General features: G+C 39.4%; 1 protein-coding gene across 12 annotated transcripts in view; it reads left to right on the forward strand.

The window, feature by feature from the left end:
- The first annotated feature begins 6,238 nt into the window (after positions 1-6,238).
- bltp1 (bridge-like lipid transfer protein family member 1) overlaps positions 6,239-15,142 on the forward strand; it is a 121,433-nt gene continuing 112,529 nt past the window's right edge. For all 12 annotated transcript variants that reach the window (XM_088917992.1, XM_088917993.1, XM_088917996.1 and 9 more), the window contains exon 1: positions 6,239-6,383. The gene's annotated coding sequence lies outside the window, so the exon portion shown is untranslated. The remainder of the gene's footprint in view (positions 6,384-15,142) is intronic.

Consider the following 15,142-nt stretch of genomic DNA (forward strand, 5'->3'; position numbering starts at 1 on the left):
GAGGCCTGTCTGCTTCATGGTCTTTTTCAACCGTGCTGCTTACTTTCCATTATCTGAAGATCCTGTCGGACGGAACTCATGTGCTTTGGCTTCCTGTACAGAGCCCAGTTTTAGACCCTTGTCCTGGCTTCCTGTTCTGTTCACTGCCTGGCTCCCTCATCCCATACTTTTCTTGGCTCTAGTCTACACTACTGGTTCCTCCACTGTAGCAGACTATATACCCTCACACCTGAAGAAGGCTCCACGGCCGAAACGTTGTGTTCTCTTTCTTCTTTTTTTCAGCATGGAATAAACCTATTACTTGTTCCTTTGCAGACTATATACCCGTCTGCTCAATCCAGTATCTGCTGAGCTCACTCCTGCTCCTCCTCTGCTCCCCTGCAGCGGACCAGCTACCCATAACCACTGCCCATCCTTTCTTCCTCACAGCTCAGATGTTCAAAATATAGAGGGAATTCTAACATTTTTCTGTTTTTTTTTTCTTATGTTCCCTTTACTGTATTTCTCCATTGGCTTCTACACTATTCACTCTCTTTGTCTGGAAATTAATGCCCTTTTTGGACACAGTATATTTGATTGCACTGTAGTCCATTTATATTCCTTATTTAATTCATGGTATTTTACTAATGGAGGCCTCCATACTGAGTCTAACACATCTTAAAAGTGTTAGACTAATTAATTAATAAATCAGTAAATCAATAATGTAGCATGGGAGGCTTTACCTTGTGTTCGCACTTCTCCCACATACGGTAAGTACGGTTCATAGTACATAATCCAAACACCTCATAACTCATAAGTTTAATTTTCTGCTTCGGTGCTGCTCTCTCAACTAAGGAGAAAATGATCATTTGTATTGAAGCACTCCTGAAAGTTTGAAGTAACTGTTTCAATTTTTAAAAAACGACATCATAAAGGTCTCTTTGGGAGTAAGATATGCCTTCTGAATACTGCTCATTTCTTTTCCCTGATTGCCAACTGCCTACTGCATTTAAACCTTGCTGACCCCAGAATACAGTGCAAAATTGATCCAAATCAGACAAAGTCTATCCAAATCACACAACTGGCTATTTTCTTTTCTGCAAGTTGTAGCGTCCAGCTGGCTGGGTTAAGAGATATTTTAAATGATCACGCACTGAAAGTTAATTCTTCAATATAATGGTAAAACCCAGTTTATTTCAAGCATACCTTACCTTGACTACAATTAAAATAGTAGTGATCTGGTTAGCTACCTGGACTGGATAATGTAAGGCCCCAGCTTGCTGAACACAAACAATTAAAAATTCATTCAGCTGTTTCACATAAACAGACCAATATTATTTTGAAAGTAATAGTGAAAATTAATTTAATAAAGTTTTAATGTCTCGCAAGTACAGTGTGTCAGTGTCTTTTGCTACAAACGTAAAACTGCCCCAAGAATAATGGTATATTAAGAACTGACAGTGAGGATAAATTCTATTATACTCGATTTTTATTGTTAATATAGACAAAGGTCCAGATGACATCAAAATTGCTAGGTCCAGATGACATCAACTGCTAATCATAAACATTTAACCATTTAACAAAAAAATATGATTCTTTTTGGCCAGAAACTTGTCACTACCACTAACATCAAGTCCTAGGTTTCTAAGCTGTAACAGGCAGGGTTGATAGATTTAACTCCAGCTCCTGCCTTCCTGACGGGAAGCTGTACATACTGGAACTTCCTAAGCAGAGAGATAAACAGAGTAACACTTTCCACTTTCTATGCTTTTGTCTTTGGAATTTTTTTTCCAGATTTATGTCAATTCACAAAACAAAATAGAAAAAAAAAACAAATTCAAAGATTACAGTTGCAATTTAAAGACAGATTCTTGGAAGTGAGTAGAGGATATTATATTTATTAATATGTTGCACAGTGTCAGTATAGAAACGATTTCAGACCCTTTAAGTTCCTGATTTCTTTGGTCTTTGTCTCTCGCCAACTTTTACCAACCTTTGACATTTTCTAATCTTACAAAACTAGGACCAAAACAGTGCAGTGATTTCACTTAAGGGATATGTTAGGCTTTAGGTTTATTCCATGCTGAAAAAAAGAAGAAAGAGAACACAACGTTTCGGCCGTGGAGCCTTCTTCAGGTGTGAGAAGGCTCCACGGCCGAAACGTTGTGTTCTCTTTCTTCTTTTTTTCGGCATGGAATAAACCTATTACTTGTTCCCTTGCAGCCTACGCATGCTGACGCAGCTACCCACCTGAACTATTTTAGGCTTTGTCTCCTTTCATTATCATTATCAGTGCATTTCAGATTAGTTTATTTTCACACAACATATTTGTTGTTTATGATAATAACTGTATTCAATTTTTCATTACAACAGAGACAGCATGTATTTGTCTGCATTATGTCTCTAAACCACACATTTTTAGCTGACTGCGATTCCCCAAGCAACAGCATACTGGCGGAATATTGCTTGTGTACGCTGGGCATGGATAAGCAAGGGTAATCTTGGTATAACAGCACTATCTTGTTTTGTGGTACAATTGCAGCCTTCCAGTGACATCGGTGAGAAATGCACTGCTCCTTCGGTTGGTGCTAACTCTCTCATGAGGAGCTTGTACCTTGTTCAAAGTTGAATAGCACATACTGTACAGAAGCAGTGCATCACATCCTCATTTTCCCTGTGCAGGCGTTGATCAAGAAATGTAACCAGAAGGTTAAATTATTATAACAATTGGCAATTCCAAAAAGGGTGGACATACAGCATATATAAAACAATTGTGCATAGTGGTGTGGCAGTTAGCACTGCTGTCTTACAATTCTTAGGTCTTTTTAAGTTTTCTCCAGGTGCTCTGGTTCCCTCTCACACTTGTTTTTGTAAATTGGCATCTCAGAGGTGTTCACTGTGTACGTCGGAGTACCCCAGGAGTATCCTGCCTTGATCCCATTGTCCAGGTTAGAATCCAGCTCACTGCCATGTTGGAATGGATAAAGTGGTTATTAAAATGGATGAATGGTGAGTATATATGTTTATCTCTCTATACGGAAAATGCATTGTACAATATTAATGTTTTTGGAATTAAAGTAAAGGAATGGGAATAGTAGGATTTTTCCTTTTGTGTTTGTTACTGTTCCTTTGTATAGTATTTAATACAGTATATGAAATATAGGTACTGAGTACAGGTGAAGGATCACATTAATCTAGGAGATTATAATGAAGTTAAGATGTGCATTAACTGACTATAAAATAAGTCAATTATGCACATCGTAACTTATATATTTGCACATCTTAACTTATACAAAATTATACAAAACAAATCTTACCTGGAAAATCGATGTCTGATGTTTTGTTCTCAAAAAACCAGGAAGAATTTGTTCACCAGTCCCAGTGAATAGCTCTGATTAGTGCTCTATTCATTATTAAATAGAATATATTCTAAATTAATGCGTGCATTTAGATTTCTAAACAAACAATTGTCTGAATTTATATTTCTATGCCCCTTCTATTTTCTATATCACTATACAATATATTAAAGAACAATAAAATTCAAAGAAAACAGCAAATAGCAAAGTGTGACATAGTAAAAACAGCGAGAACCTTATAACCAACAAAATGAATATAATAAAGGGTTCAAAATTGATACATTTTGGTGAAATACACAGCAGAAATTACTCTGGCAATCTTTATAAAGACAAGCATAAACAATTTTCAGGGTATTTTGAGAGGGCATCTGTTGAGAAAAAAAGCTGTTTTCTTGTTAAGAATAGAAAGTAATTTGTCCCATGTGTTTCATCATTCTTTGTAGCTGCATAAAATCAGGCAGTGAACAGAAAGCCATAGAGCAATCTCCATTAGCCTAAGGCAAACTAGATTTCAGTCTTCGTCAATATGTGCTGTAGAGACCTTTTATAACAAATACAGTAGAGGACTCCACAATATAATCATATTAACATGTCAAAAATGTAAAGACTCTTATTAAGTCCTGAGCATGACTTATAATATTGCATGAGTACAACTTTTTATTTTGCAGATGCAGAATCATATCGTATACAGTATGTAAGCCTTGCTGTCACCACTGTAGGACATGTGCTTATTCATCTCATGTCCCCCCTCAAAAAAAACACACGCTCACAAGATAACAGACCTGCTTTTGACACCTGGGAGTGAAGGCAAGAGTCTTTGCCCTACCGCTGGATGGAACAGCGATCAGCCAGTGAGACCGAACAAAAGTAGGGCCTATTCTTTCAAATTAAAACACAATACTCACTGCAGACTGGAAAGTTAAATTTGCTGCCTAACTGGAAGCCTCTGATTGACTGTCCACTTTCTGAGATCGTTTACTCCTGTGACTGGAAGTTTAGAAATAATCGGTGAAGGAGAAATGAAGAGGAGGGAAGGGGTTGAGGGTGGGATAGAACACTAAGGCATGTCTTGTGCATCCTTAGGTTTAGGTATTGAAGAAACACCATCACCACAGCATAAAGTTAAAGAACTTGTGATTATTATTATTTATTTTCAATACAATTCAATTCAATACAATACAGCTCTTCTAAACTTTTTATGTTCTTCAAATTGAAAGATTGGCAAATAAGAATAAGTTCCTTACACTCACATAGTGCTTTTCTGGAAACTCCACTCAAACGACTTTACAGGTAATGGGGACTCCCCTCCACCACTACCAACGTGCCGCACTTACCTGGATGATGCGACGGCAGCCATAGTGCTCCAGTACACTCACCACACATCAGCTATAAGTGAGGAAGAGAAGAAAAGAAATGAAGCCGATTCATAGATGGAGATTATTAGGAGGCCATGATGGGGTAAAGGCCAGGGAGGACATTTGACCAGGTCACCAGTGTTTCACTTTTAAGAAACACCCTTGGTTTTACATCTTATCCAAAGGATGGCACCTTTTTTTTTTTACAGTATAGTACACAGACTGCAGGGTGACCGCCCAAGGTGACCCCCACCCCACTGGTCCCAGTAATACTTCTTCCAGCAACAACCTCAGTTTTCCCAGAAGGTCTCCCATCCAGGTACTGACCAGGCTCACATCTGCTTACCTTCAATGGGTTGTCAGTTGTGAGTTGGAGGGTGATGTAGCTGCTGACTAAATGGTGGTGCTTGTACTTAACTATTAGTAATTATAGTTCAGGTGGGTAGCTGGTCAGCATGCGTAGGCTGCAAAGGAACAAGTAATAGGTTTATTCCATACTGAAATAAACCTATGAATTGTTCCTACTAGCAATTATAGTTTATTATTATTATTATTATTACTTACGCTTTTCTGGAACTTCACTCAAAGCGGTTTACAGGTAATGGGGACTCCCATCCACCACCACCAATGTGTAGCACCCACCTGATTACTAATAATTAAGTAATATTGATTACTTAATTCAAAATTTACTTCAGAGGCTGGAGCAAGATCTGGAGGTTTTGAACTGCCTTGTGGGTTCCCCTAGTTACTCTTTGAAGTGTGTGACACACAGTCCTTAATTCTTAATTTCATAAATACATAATGTGCCATACAACCGATTTCTCCCTTTAAGGCAGCACATGAAAAAATATCACAAAGACAAAGACAGAAAATTAACTGGGTTTTGCACTGGGTTTGACTCCGATTTAGGTACGAATGCAAAATAGACTGCGTAGCTAGAAAGTACATACCTCCTACAAAACATTATAGCTTTGCAGTGCTATAGACGAGAGAGCGACTCTTCTGCTACCGGATAGATTATATATTGTTGCACTCTGAAGCGGTCACCATCTGTTTAGGCAGCTAGCTATTACACACTTTACGCAGATTTATATACCGGCATTCACTTAGTATTGTTTACATTTTTTAAACTTCATGCACCTACAAACACTTCACATCAGTAACTTAACGCCATCAGGCAGAAATACAAAATCGTTGAGCATTTAATGCAGAACTACTTAGTCGAGGTATTGAAAGTAAAATGACAGAGTGGATAAATAACAAAAGACCCCTTGAATTTACAGAATAAAGCTAATCATATCTTAAATGGTACAAACGTGATACCCATTGACTGGTCCATTCGCGTCAAAAAGGTATTTTCAATACAATGAACTTTTTACAGCAATTTTTTTATTGGCTGTTGTAGCCGCAATCCTCTTTCGTGATTGGCTAGAATCTGTGTCGCTCTATTTATGGGAAACTGTCTCATTCTCTATTGGTCACTTTTCTAAGCCTCGCCTTCCGATTGGCTGGGTTTTTCCAGGACTGGTGCCAACGACAGGTCACTGCAAGACAAGGATGTAAATAGTGACTCGGAAGAGTTGCTTGTTTTTTGGGGGGATGTAGATGTTTCTTACCTGAACGGCGAAGACGTTGGACGCCCCTTTGGAGAGTTATTGGGGAAGATGAGATGCAGGATATTGCGGTGTACGAGGTAGGGGTCGTGTATGTGTTATTTCGGCTCGTTAAGGATCAGCTCAGAGCCGCGTTAAAAAAGCAGAGATTGGGGTGCGGCCTGCACTTGATATCCAGCAATGTTATGGTGGCTGTGCCAGCCAACTAACCACAGATGCTAAAATGAAAGTGCAATAATTAAACAAAATGAGCTGTTTATTACCGTAAGTAATCTCTGATTTATACGTGTATTCATTTTTCTTTGTCTTTGGACCGACTCGTCAATAGACACGCACCCCACAGGTAGCAGTTAATAGATAACAAGGTTTTTAGCCTGTTTTTTTATTATGGATGTTATAGATCTGCTACATTTCTACGTTTTTAACGTGGAATTAGTGATCATGAAATAAGTGAAAACGTTTCCCCGCACACATTGACTACATGAGAAATCTGTAAGTGATGTAGTTTCAGTACGTATAGTAGAGGCTTCATACATCTGTATCGGATCTTTTTAGTGACATATTCTTTCTTGATCAGGGACACTGTAAAACTGTGCAGTGTCAAAAAAAAACAACTAAATAATATGAAATGATCCACAGGTTGCTATCCTTTGGAAGGTATCTTCTGTGACGTGGTGTTATTTCAGTCCTGGCAAATCCTGTCAATATAAGAACGTAAGAACATGTAACTTTAGTAGCCGTGTAAAGGACTTGAGTTAGCGTTTTAACTTCCTTAATCAAAGTGCCAGATAATTCTAAACACAGGACATTTATCTCATTTTATAACCCACAGCTATTTATGTCTGAACTTTAGAAAGTCACAATTTGTGGTTTTAATAGTTTACACATTGGAAATGATGGCAAAATACCTTGTGTGCTACAAAATATTATTTTTATTTAAGGTGTTTTTCTTTGTTGGCAGCTCAAATATACTTTGACAAGCATTCTATGTATAAAATTATCAGCAAACCAGGCACACATTCATCCAGGTACTCTTCCTGCAACGACTTTTGTTTAAATCTCTCAAGTGTCAGTTCGGTTTGGTAAGCTATTCAAATGAAGATCGCACTTCATTGTTTCCAGTCCAGACACATGAGCGCACATTTACAGAGTTCAAGGACATTTCATAACCAAAAGAAATTGCAGTTTTTGGTTAAGACCAGGGATCTTAAATTAACATGGGTTCCATTTTATTTACATAATCTAGACCTGATATTTTGGACTATTATGATTAATTTACTGGAGGTAATTCTACAGGTACTGTAATGAGAGTTACAGTGTGTAATGTAAATTAGCGATATATGGTGTGTGAGACAGAGCTGGGAAAATCGATAAAAATCCCGATGCTTACTTCTGAGCTTTTAATGGCAATCTAATAATACGAAGGCGGTCCGCCTGTTTTCACAGATTTCTTCTTGCTGTAACCTGTATATAGGCGAAGTAGTTTGAAGTGCTTTCACAGTGCATATGCTACTGTGGTAAAGTCAGGATTAATTTATTATGGAGTCAATCAACACGATCCATTTCTTTCTGTTGTTTCTTGGCCTGGGTGAGTTCCACCCATGTGGCTTGTTGGGTTTCTTGAAGTAAATTTGTTTCTTATTTTGGGGGGCTTGTTTTTGAATATTTCTGTGGAACAGCATGATGTGAGAAAACCTCAAATGCTTTGGTGATGATAGTCATTTTTAATATAATTTTAAATAATTAAAATGGCTGTTCTTTTGTATCAGTATGCCATTCACACAGTGGTGAAGAAGGGCTCATTTATATCCTTCCATATTCCTTGGACTCACATTAAGGGGGCATAAATGCATAGCCCATGTTACAAGAAATGGAAGGCCATTTTTTTTCCCTCGAGGGTGTCACAGTGGTGCAGTGGTAAGCGTTGATGCCTCACAGTGCTGGGGACCTGGGTTCAGTTCTGGGCCTGGGTTGCTATCTGCATGGAGTTTGCATGGTCTCCCTGGGTTTGCGTGGGTTTCCTCCCACAGTCCAAACACAGGCTGGGAGGTTAATGGGCTTCTGGGAAAATTGGCCCTGGGGTACATGTGTGCCCTGTGACTGTCTTACGCCTGTTGTTTGTTGGTATAGGCTCCAGCTCACCTGTGACTCCGAATTGGAAGAAGCATTTAGAAAATGGATAGATGTTCTCCTTAAAAAAAAAAGTATCCCCGTAGAATCCCACCTATAAAGATGCATATGCATGTAAGGACCTGTCCACTGGGCTTCAGGCTCCCAACAGGACTGATAATTACATCAATTACATCGATCCTCCCCCAGCACCATTCCACTGAGCGCCATTCTGCTCAGGCCCTGGTTCTAAAGGCTTCATTTATTAGAGTGTGGCTTGAGACCCAGTCCCCCTTTATATCTTCATAATGCTCATTCACTGAATGGTTTTAATGCAATGCACTGAAAAACATCAATGGCGAGTTGAGCAGCTAGAAAGAAAGTTCTTTCTGCTCTGGGTTTGGTCCGTTGTGGGCATATTACATTGCTGGCCAGTTGTGTTTTGGGGACTACTTAATCACGAGCGGTCAGTTGTCAGCCTGAATGGTGCGGACTTGTGCATTCATGATCTGTTCTCTGCTGTACCGGTTCAGTGACGTTCAGTTAAGTCATTTCAGATTTGTTTAATTAATGAACTCTGTGTATGATCTTCTGCTGTATAGTCCCTAGTGAGTCTGTTTTCATTTTCTTTTTCAGCAAATAACTTGATCGTAAAAAAGAATAAATGCCTCTCTCCTTCTATAAAGCATCCGGAAACATCTGAGATTTTTGGGCGCCTTCAGTGGCTTTATTAAGAGGCACTCTGAGACAAAAAAAAAAATCTTCCAGGAATACACAAAGGTGTGCTCTTGGGGAAGCACCAAGTGAGTTGTGTTGTACATACCCACAGTGATCGTGTTAATCAGCTCTGCCATCGATGTGGCTGTTCTGGTTTGTAGCTCACAGCAGCAAATGAGCCTAGGTTGGAAAATAACTGATCTTTAAAGGCTGTGTGAAAAATGACCAACACATTTGTAAAAGGAAATGGCAGCAAAGGAATATGCACAACACTTATCAAAGATAATTATTGTGTAATGGCACTTTAGAATGGTCCTCTGTTAAAAATAAGTAGCTAACGAATGTCATGTTGTGTGTGAAAGAAGTGGGAATCAAATGGTTAACATACTGAATTCTAGAGAGACCCCGTATCTTTAGAGCAGCAGTTAGAAACTGAACCTAGAAAATTCTTATAAGAATCTTCAGGCCTGTCTATAGGAGCACATCAGAGAGAAGATCTTCATATCATCTTATACTTGCAATTTTACAATATGATGTTTGTAAGCATTTCCATGATATTTTGCTGGTTTCAGTAATCCTGCTTAAAGCTGTTTCACAATAAAGAAGCTTAGTCAAAAGAAAAGTGCTTACTGCTTGTAAGGAATGTAGTTTTGGTATTCAAATGATGTAAAACAAAACAATTTCAGTCTTTGAAAGCAGATCACTGTTGAGTTCTTTAAGGGTGTGTTGCCAGTCATTTTCCACTGTGATAAAAAGGGTGCCTTCTACAGTACATCTGCTCAGATAAACCTGATTGCATCAAAAAATCTTTCAATAGCTTGCACATTTAATGTTTTTGATATAAAAAAATGCCATTGTCTCGAGACAATTTGGTCTGGCTGGAGGTTGTTCAAATAAAATGACTGTTACACTAATAACACAATAATGGCTCTGCTAAGACAGCTTTTAAAGCTTTTTTTTCTTCAAGGGCTCAGTGTCTTCTGTTTTTTTTCCACCCAAGCTCTCACTTACACAGTTGGTCTAATTGTTTAACCTCATCATTATAACACTTCAAGTCAGGCTCTAAGGTGTTTTATCAGTAACTGGATAATAAAGTGAATGCTGTGAGTAGTCAGCTAGAACTTCTGTTAATAAATATACAGAGCCTGTGTGATATACAAGAAGATACTTTGGATAATTGATTATATTAAATATTAGTAAGAAACTTTATTTTTATGTAACACCTTTAAAAGTGTCTTCTCAAAGCGCGTTGCAGAACAACAACAGAAAAAGTCCCTGACAGGAGATAGCAGAAGGGGGTGTGGAATACAGTAGGAAAGCCAAGGGGCAAAGACCCAGTTAAATAAAAGCCCTTCTAAAAAAGAAGGTTTTAAGTCGAGATTTGAAAGAGCTCAGTGAAGGTGTCTCTGTGATATCCTTAGGGACAGAGCTCCAGTGCTCTGGGGTGCAGCAGGAGAAGCCCCATCACCCACAGAGTGTAGACTGGCTTGGGGGACAGACGGGAGACCAGAATTAGAGGAGCGAAGATTGTGAGGTGGGGAGTAGAACGATGATTACTTGGCTTAGAACAAAAACCAGACAACACTGGTCTGTACGGTAACTGAATCTGTGCCTGTTTAAAGAGGAGGCAATCGCAAAATTCAGGGTTTAAATAATTTTATTTTTAGGTGAATAACCATTTTGACTTGTGGATGGAGCCACTTGGATCTTGGATGAGCCAAGCCGTTTTTCACTGATGGTGCATGCTTGTCTTGTCTCTTGTGTTTGACATATTCAGTTATGAAACAAAAAAAAAACGTCAAAACTGCATCAGTATTCTGACTCCATCCATCCATTTTTTGACCTCTTCTTCCAGTCTAGAGTTGCTGGGAAGCCAGAGCACAAGGCAGGGCCCATCCTAAGGCAGACATAGACGCAAGTATCCACACACCAAACCAGGGCCAATTTTCCCAAAAGCCAATTAACCTGCCAGTATGTTTTTGGACTGTGGGAGGAATCCGTAACAACCACGGAGATGGGGAGACTCATCCCAGACTGTAGCCCAGGTTAGGATTTGAACTCGGGGCCCCAGTGCTATGAGGCCGTGATGCTAAAGTAGGCCTGGACTGTATCTTTGTTGGTACAAGTTAAACATGAGCATCTCATCCAACTCGGTAACCAGTCTCTTTTGACTTCATTATATAGCTTTGCTCGCACTGAGCTGTGGAGACGAGCAGATGCAGGATGAGGCTAAGAGAAGGAGAAGCACTGATCCCTGTGCACTTTACGTAACTCAGGCCAGGAAAGCTGCTCACTCCCATTTGCTGGCAGATCCTGGACTTTAGAACAGTCCACTGATAAGAGGCATCATCTCCTTTGACCCCCGGAGGAGGTGGATATCAACTGGATTTTCTTCATAAGCCTTTCGACCTCTGAATCGGCACAATCTGAAAGAATTAAGAGAATCACCCGGTTTATTGCAGTCTGTAATAATACAAATTATATTGATTTGCAGCTGTTTTTCAGACTAACTAGATGGTGATTACATTATTGATCTAAATATCTGACATTTCTCAAAATGACCTGACTTGAACAGATACCTGCACTGGATTTAGCTGAGCTCTGAGGTCTGCCATTTTTTGGCACAGAACTTCCTTGCTTGGAACCAGTTATCCATGCAGCTCATTAGCCAACCTACCATCCTCTCCTTTGCTGAGGGAAAGGAGCGTCTAGTGTCCCGCTTAGTCAGACATGCAGCCCCCAAGCCTGTATTGGTCATGACTTTCAGCACGGGGCTAGGCCTAAAATGTCCAGTTACATTTTTTCATGGTAAAACTTAAAATACAAATTAAATATGTGAATATACAATCTTTTAATCGGCTAAGAAGAACTTGAGTTTGTCCCTTTGAAGTGTGACCTTGAAGAACATTTGTCACGGTAATTGTGGTCTTCTGCTGTTCCGGTGTATCCAGAAAGCAGAGCATATAACCTCTGAGTGGCCAGGATTAAGAAGCTCTATGATAACAGCAGGATGTTTTACTGTTATATAGAGTCCCAATTTCACTATCATATATTTCTAATCATTTTATATAGATATTCTGAGGCAATATTGAAGTTTCTGCTATAACCATCAAATTAAAAATATTTGCCAAAGTACCCGTTGGACCACAGAAAGATGTTTCATAATGCGTGGTTATTACAAAAAACAAATAAAATATTAAGTGCCATAAAAACATTTAACTGAACTCAACCTTATCTGTCATTATACTTACACGGGTGCATAGTATAGTGAAAAGTGTTTCTCATTAGTCTCTCAGGTGCAGCATATAAATAGAACAGCAGACAAGACAATAGACAGAAATACAATAACAGTGTAAACCACAGTATGGTGGCAGTGCAAAATTTTCAAAAACTGTGCAAATACGCAAACAGAGAAAAGTATACAAATAGGACAAAAAGTGCAAAAGTAATACGACAAACAGTGCAAAAATAATACGGCGATTAATAACTAGTACAGTTTTAAGTACAATTTCGGCTCGTATTCAGTTGTCGTGTATGTAGTGGTGTAGGAGTACAGTCATTGTGGGTACATAAAGAAATGAAACATGAAGAACTCGTCATTAAAAAACTGCACACCGGAGAGAATGAGGAAGTATAGGAAGGGCCCCGTCTACGTTTGAGCCTGCCTTTCCTCTTCAAAGACATTATGGGACACGTAGCCCCATACTGGACGTGTAGAGCAGAGAAGAGGAGAGACGCATCCCCTGCCAGCAGCACAGTGAGCCCGCCGGCGCGCGGGAGGCTGTGGGGGTCGCGGTGCTTGCCGAGAGAGCCCAGTCCGACTGTTCCCTCACAGACCTTGGCGGCCTTCGGCAAGCTATGCGCTTCGGTTGGGTGAGTCACAGTGGGCTGGTGATGTGACCCGGGCTTGAACCCGTGATACCTGGGCTATACTCAAGCAAGCACTTTTGCTGGTGGAGCCCCTCAAGGCCCTGCCGTCTTACTTTTATCTCAACAATAGCAAGTGAGCTAATATTACTCATTAATAGACAGCATTTCAGTAATGGTAGTAAAATCATAGAAAATGGTAGTAATTCCGAGGAGTAATGCTGTTTTTAACACTCTCATTGTAACATTGTATCTGAACCTTCGCAGGATGTTGCAGTCTAACATTGTAATAGGACGCCGACATTTCTGCTCTGTGTTGTAAAGGAGTGCAGTTAGTAAGCCTTTAAAGCCATGCAATTAGTAAAGTTAAAGTGATTGCTGTAAACAGCCTGTTCTCCTTCTGTAACCTAAAATAATAAAGCAAAAGGTGCATGTTGTTTTCTGAAGATCTAGCCTGACAGAGCCTTGCGCCAACGTTCACTCACTTCTGTGGATGTCCCCTTTTTTTTAAAGTAAAAGATTATTTAAGTTAATATTTTTTATCGCTACTTGAATGCTCAAGCCCCCCATTTTATGGGGGGAAAGGAGTTAGATGTCGGCAAAAACTGCAGGAGAAAAATCCCAAACTGTATGTTGATCGGACAAGTATGAGTCAATACTTAGTGGTGGAAGTGCCTTTGTAATTGTTCGCTTGTGTAGGAGTGTTTTCATGAAATCCTTCACCCTAAAGCTTCAGATGGTAACATTTACAGTTCCGGCTGTCTGTTTACATTCTCTTTTATCATGCTTAATCTGTCCTTAATTTTGACCTTACCTTCACTTCACTGAACTAAAGGTGGTTTACTCTAACTTTGGCATATGCAATCACTTGAAGCTTGTTGTGTGCCCTCGTTCCTTTAGTTTTCAATACTCATTTTCAGTTTAAAATCAACCAGTTCTGTACCTTGGGTATCTTGTAGAGTGTTATTGTACTGTGATTCTAAAAAGGGAAGACCTCCAATTTTGATTCTGAATGTAGTTTTTAATATCCGTTATTAATACTGTGTATTTGTATAACAATTGCTATAGTACAATGTTCTTGTAACATCTGATTATGGAAAATGATGTGTCATGGAGATAGTCCAGTGCAACTTTGAACTCGCAGCATGAAGAAGATATTTTATATTCACCATTCTAATAGTATCTGGTGATGAATGTATTCTAGAGTTAAACTGAGGTTTTTCTCAATTTTTGTTATAGAGAGCATACAGGGTGTGTTCATAAACTGTAACATCCACTTTGCTCAAAGAAGATCACGGTTTTGTGATCTTTAAAGAAGGAAATATTTGTCTGATTCAAACAGGGGGGAAAACAAAATACCTGCAAAGCATTAGATTGTTTATTTTTTACCCCTGAGGGAACTTGGCATTTCCTTTTTCTATAACTTCTTAGAGGTATTTCAACACACTTATGGATTTTGGCGTCTGTCTGCACTGGAGCTCCAGGTGAGGAGGGACTTGTCAGTACAGATGAGCAGGCTGGAGCAGCATCGCAGAGGGGAAATGCTCACCATTTGAGTCAGGGAGTTAACCCTTGACGTGCCAGAACACGTCCTTTTCCAGCACAGAGGGAGACTGAAAATGAGCTGGGAAGCACAATAGAAGGACACATAAGAGCTCTGCAGTGCCAGTCCTAGAGTATAAATAGTGAATGAGACAACAGCTCGCTGTACAGCACAGTTCAGAGTTCGCATTGACTCTTGTCAAATAGGAAAGTTGAACTGGTGTAGGAAAAAATCATGTACTGGTAGCAGACAAGGCGATGTCTGAAAATATTTATTCATGTGAAGCTGGAATGTAATATTTTTACATTAGTTTTGTAATCGGTATACACACAGAAATGCAAAAAAAAATCCGAATCAAAACAGAGGACAGGACAGGTGAGGAATTTGGTTACTCTTTCGGTTCTTGGCTATGACATCCAGGGAAGCTATGATAGGAAAGGTACAGTATACAGGAAATAATCTACAGGCATAGTGTCTCAGCTGCATAAAAGCCCTGTTCTGGTGAGAGATGACATTTTTTAAAAACCAAAGGCTGTCTTTAGCTGATTGATCAAATTCACGGAGTGTTGACAATGTGCATTTTCAGCAGGGATATTTGTGTTG

The sequence above is a fragment of the Atractosteus spatula genome, chromosome 1 (genome assembly GCF_055471065.1).
Source record: "Atractosteus spatula isolate fAtrSpa1 chromosome 1, fAtrSpa1.hap1, whole genome shotgun sequence".
Classification (NCBI taxonomy): Eukaryota; Metazoa; Chordata; class Actinopteri; order Semionotiformes; family Lepisosteidae; genus Atractosteus; species Atractosteus spatula.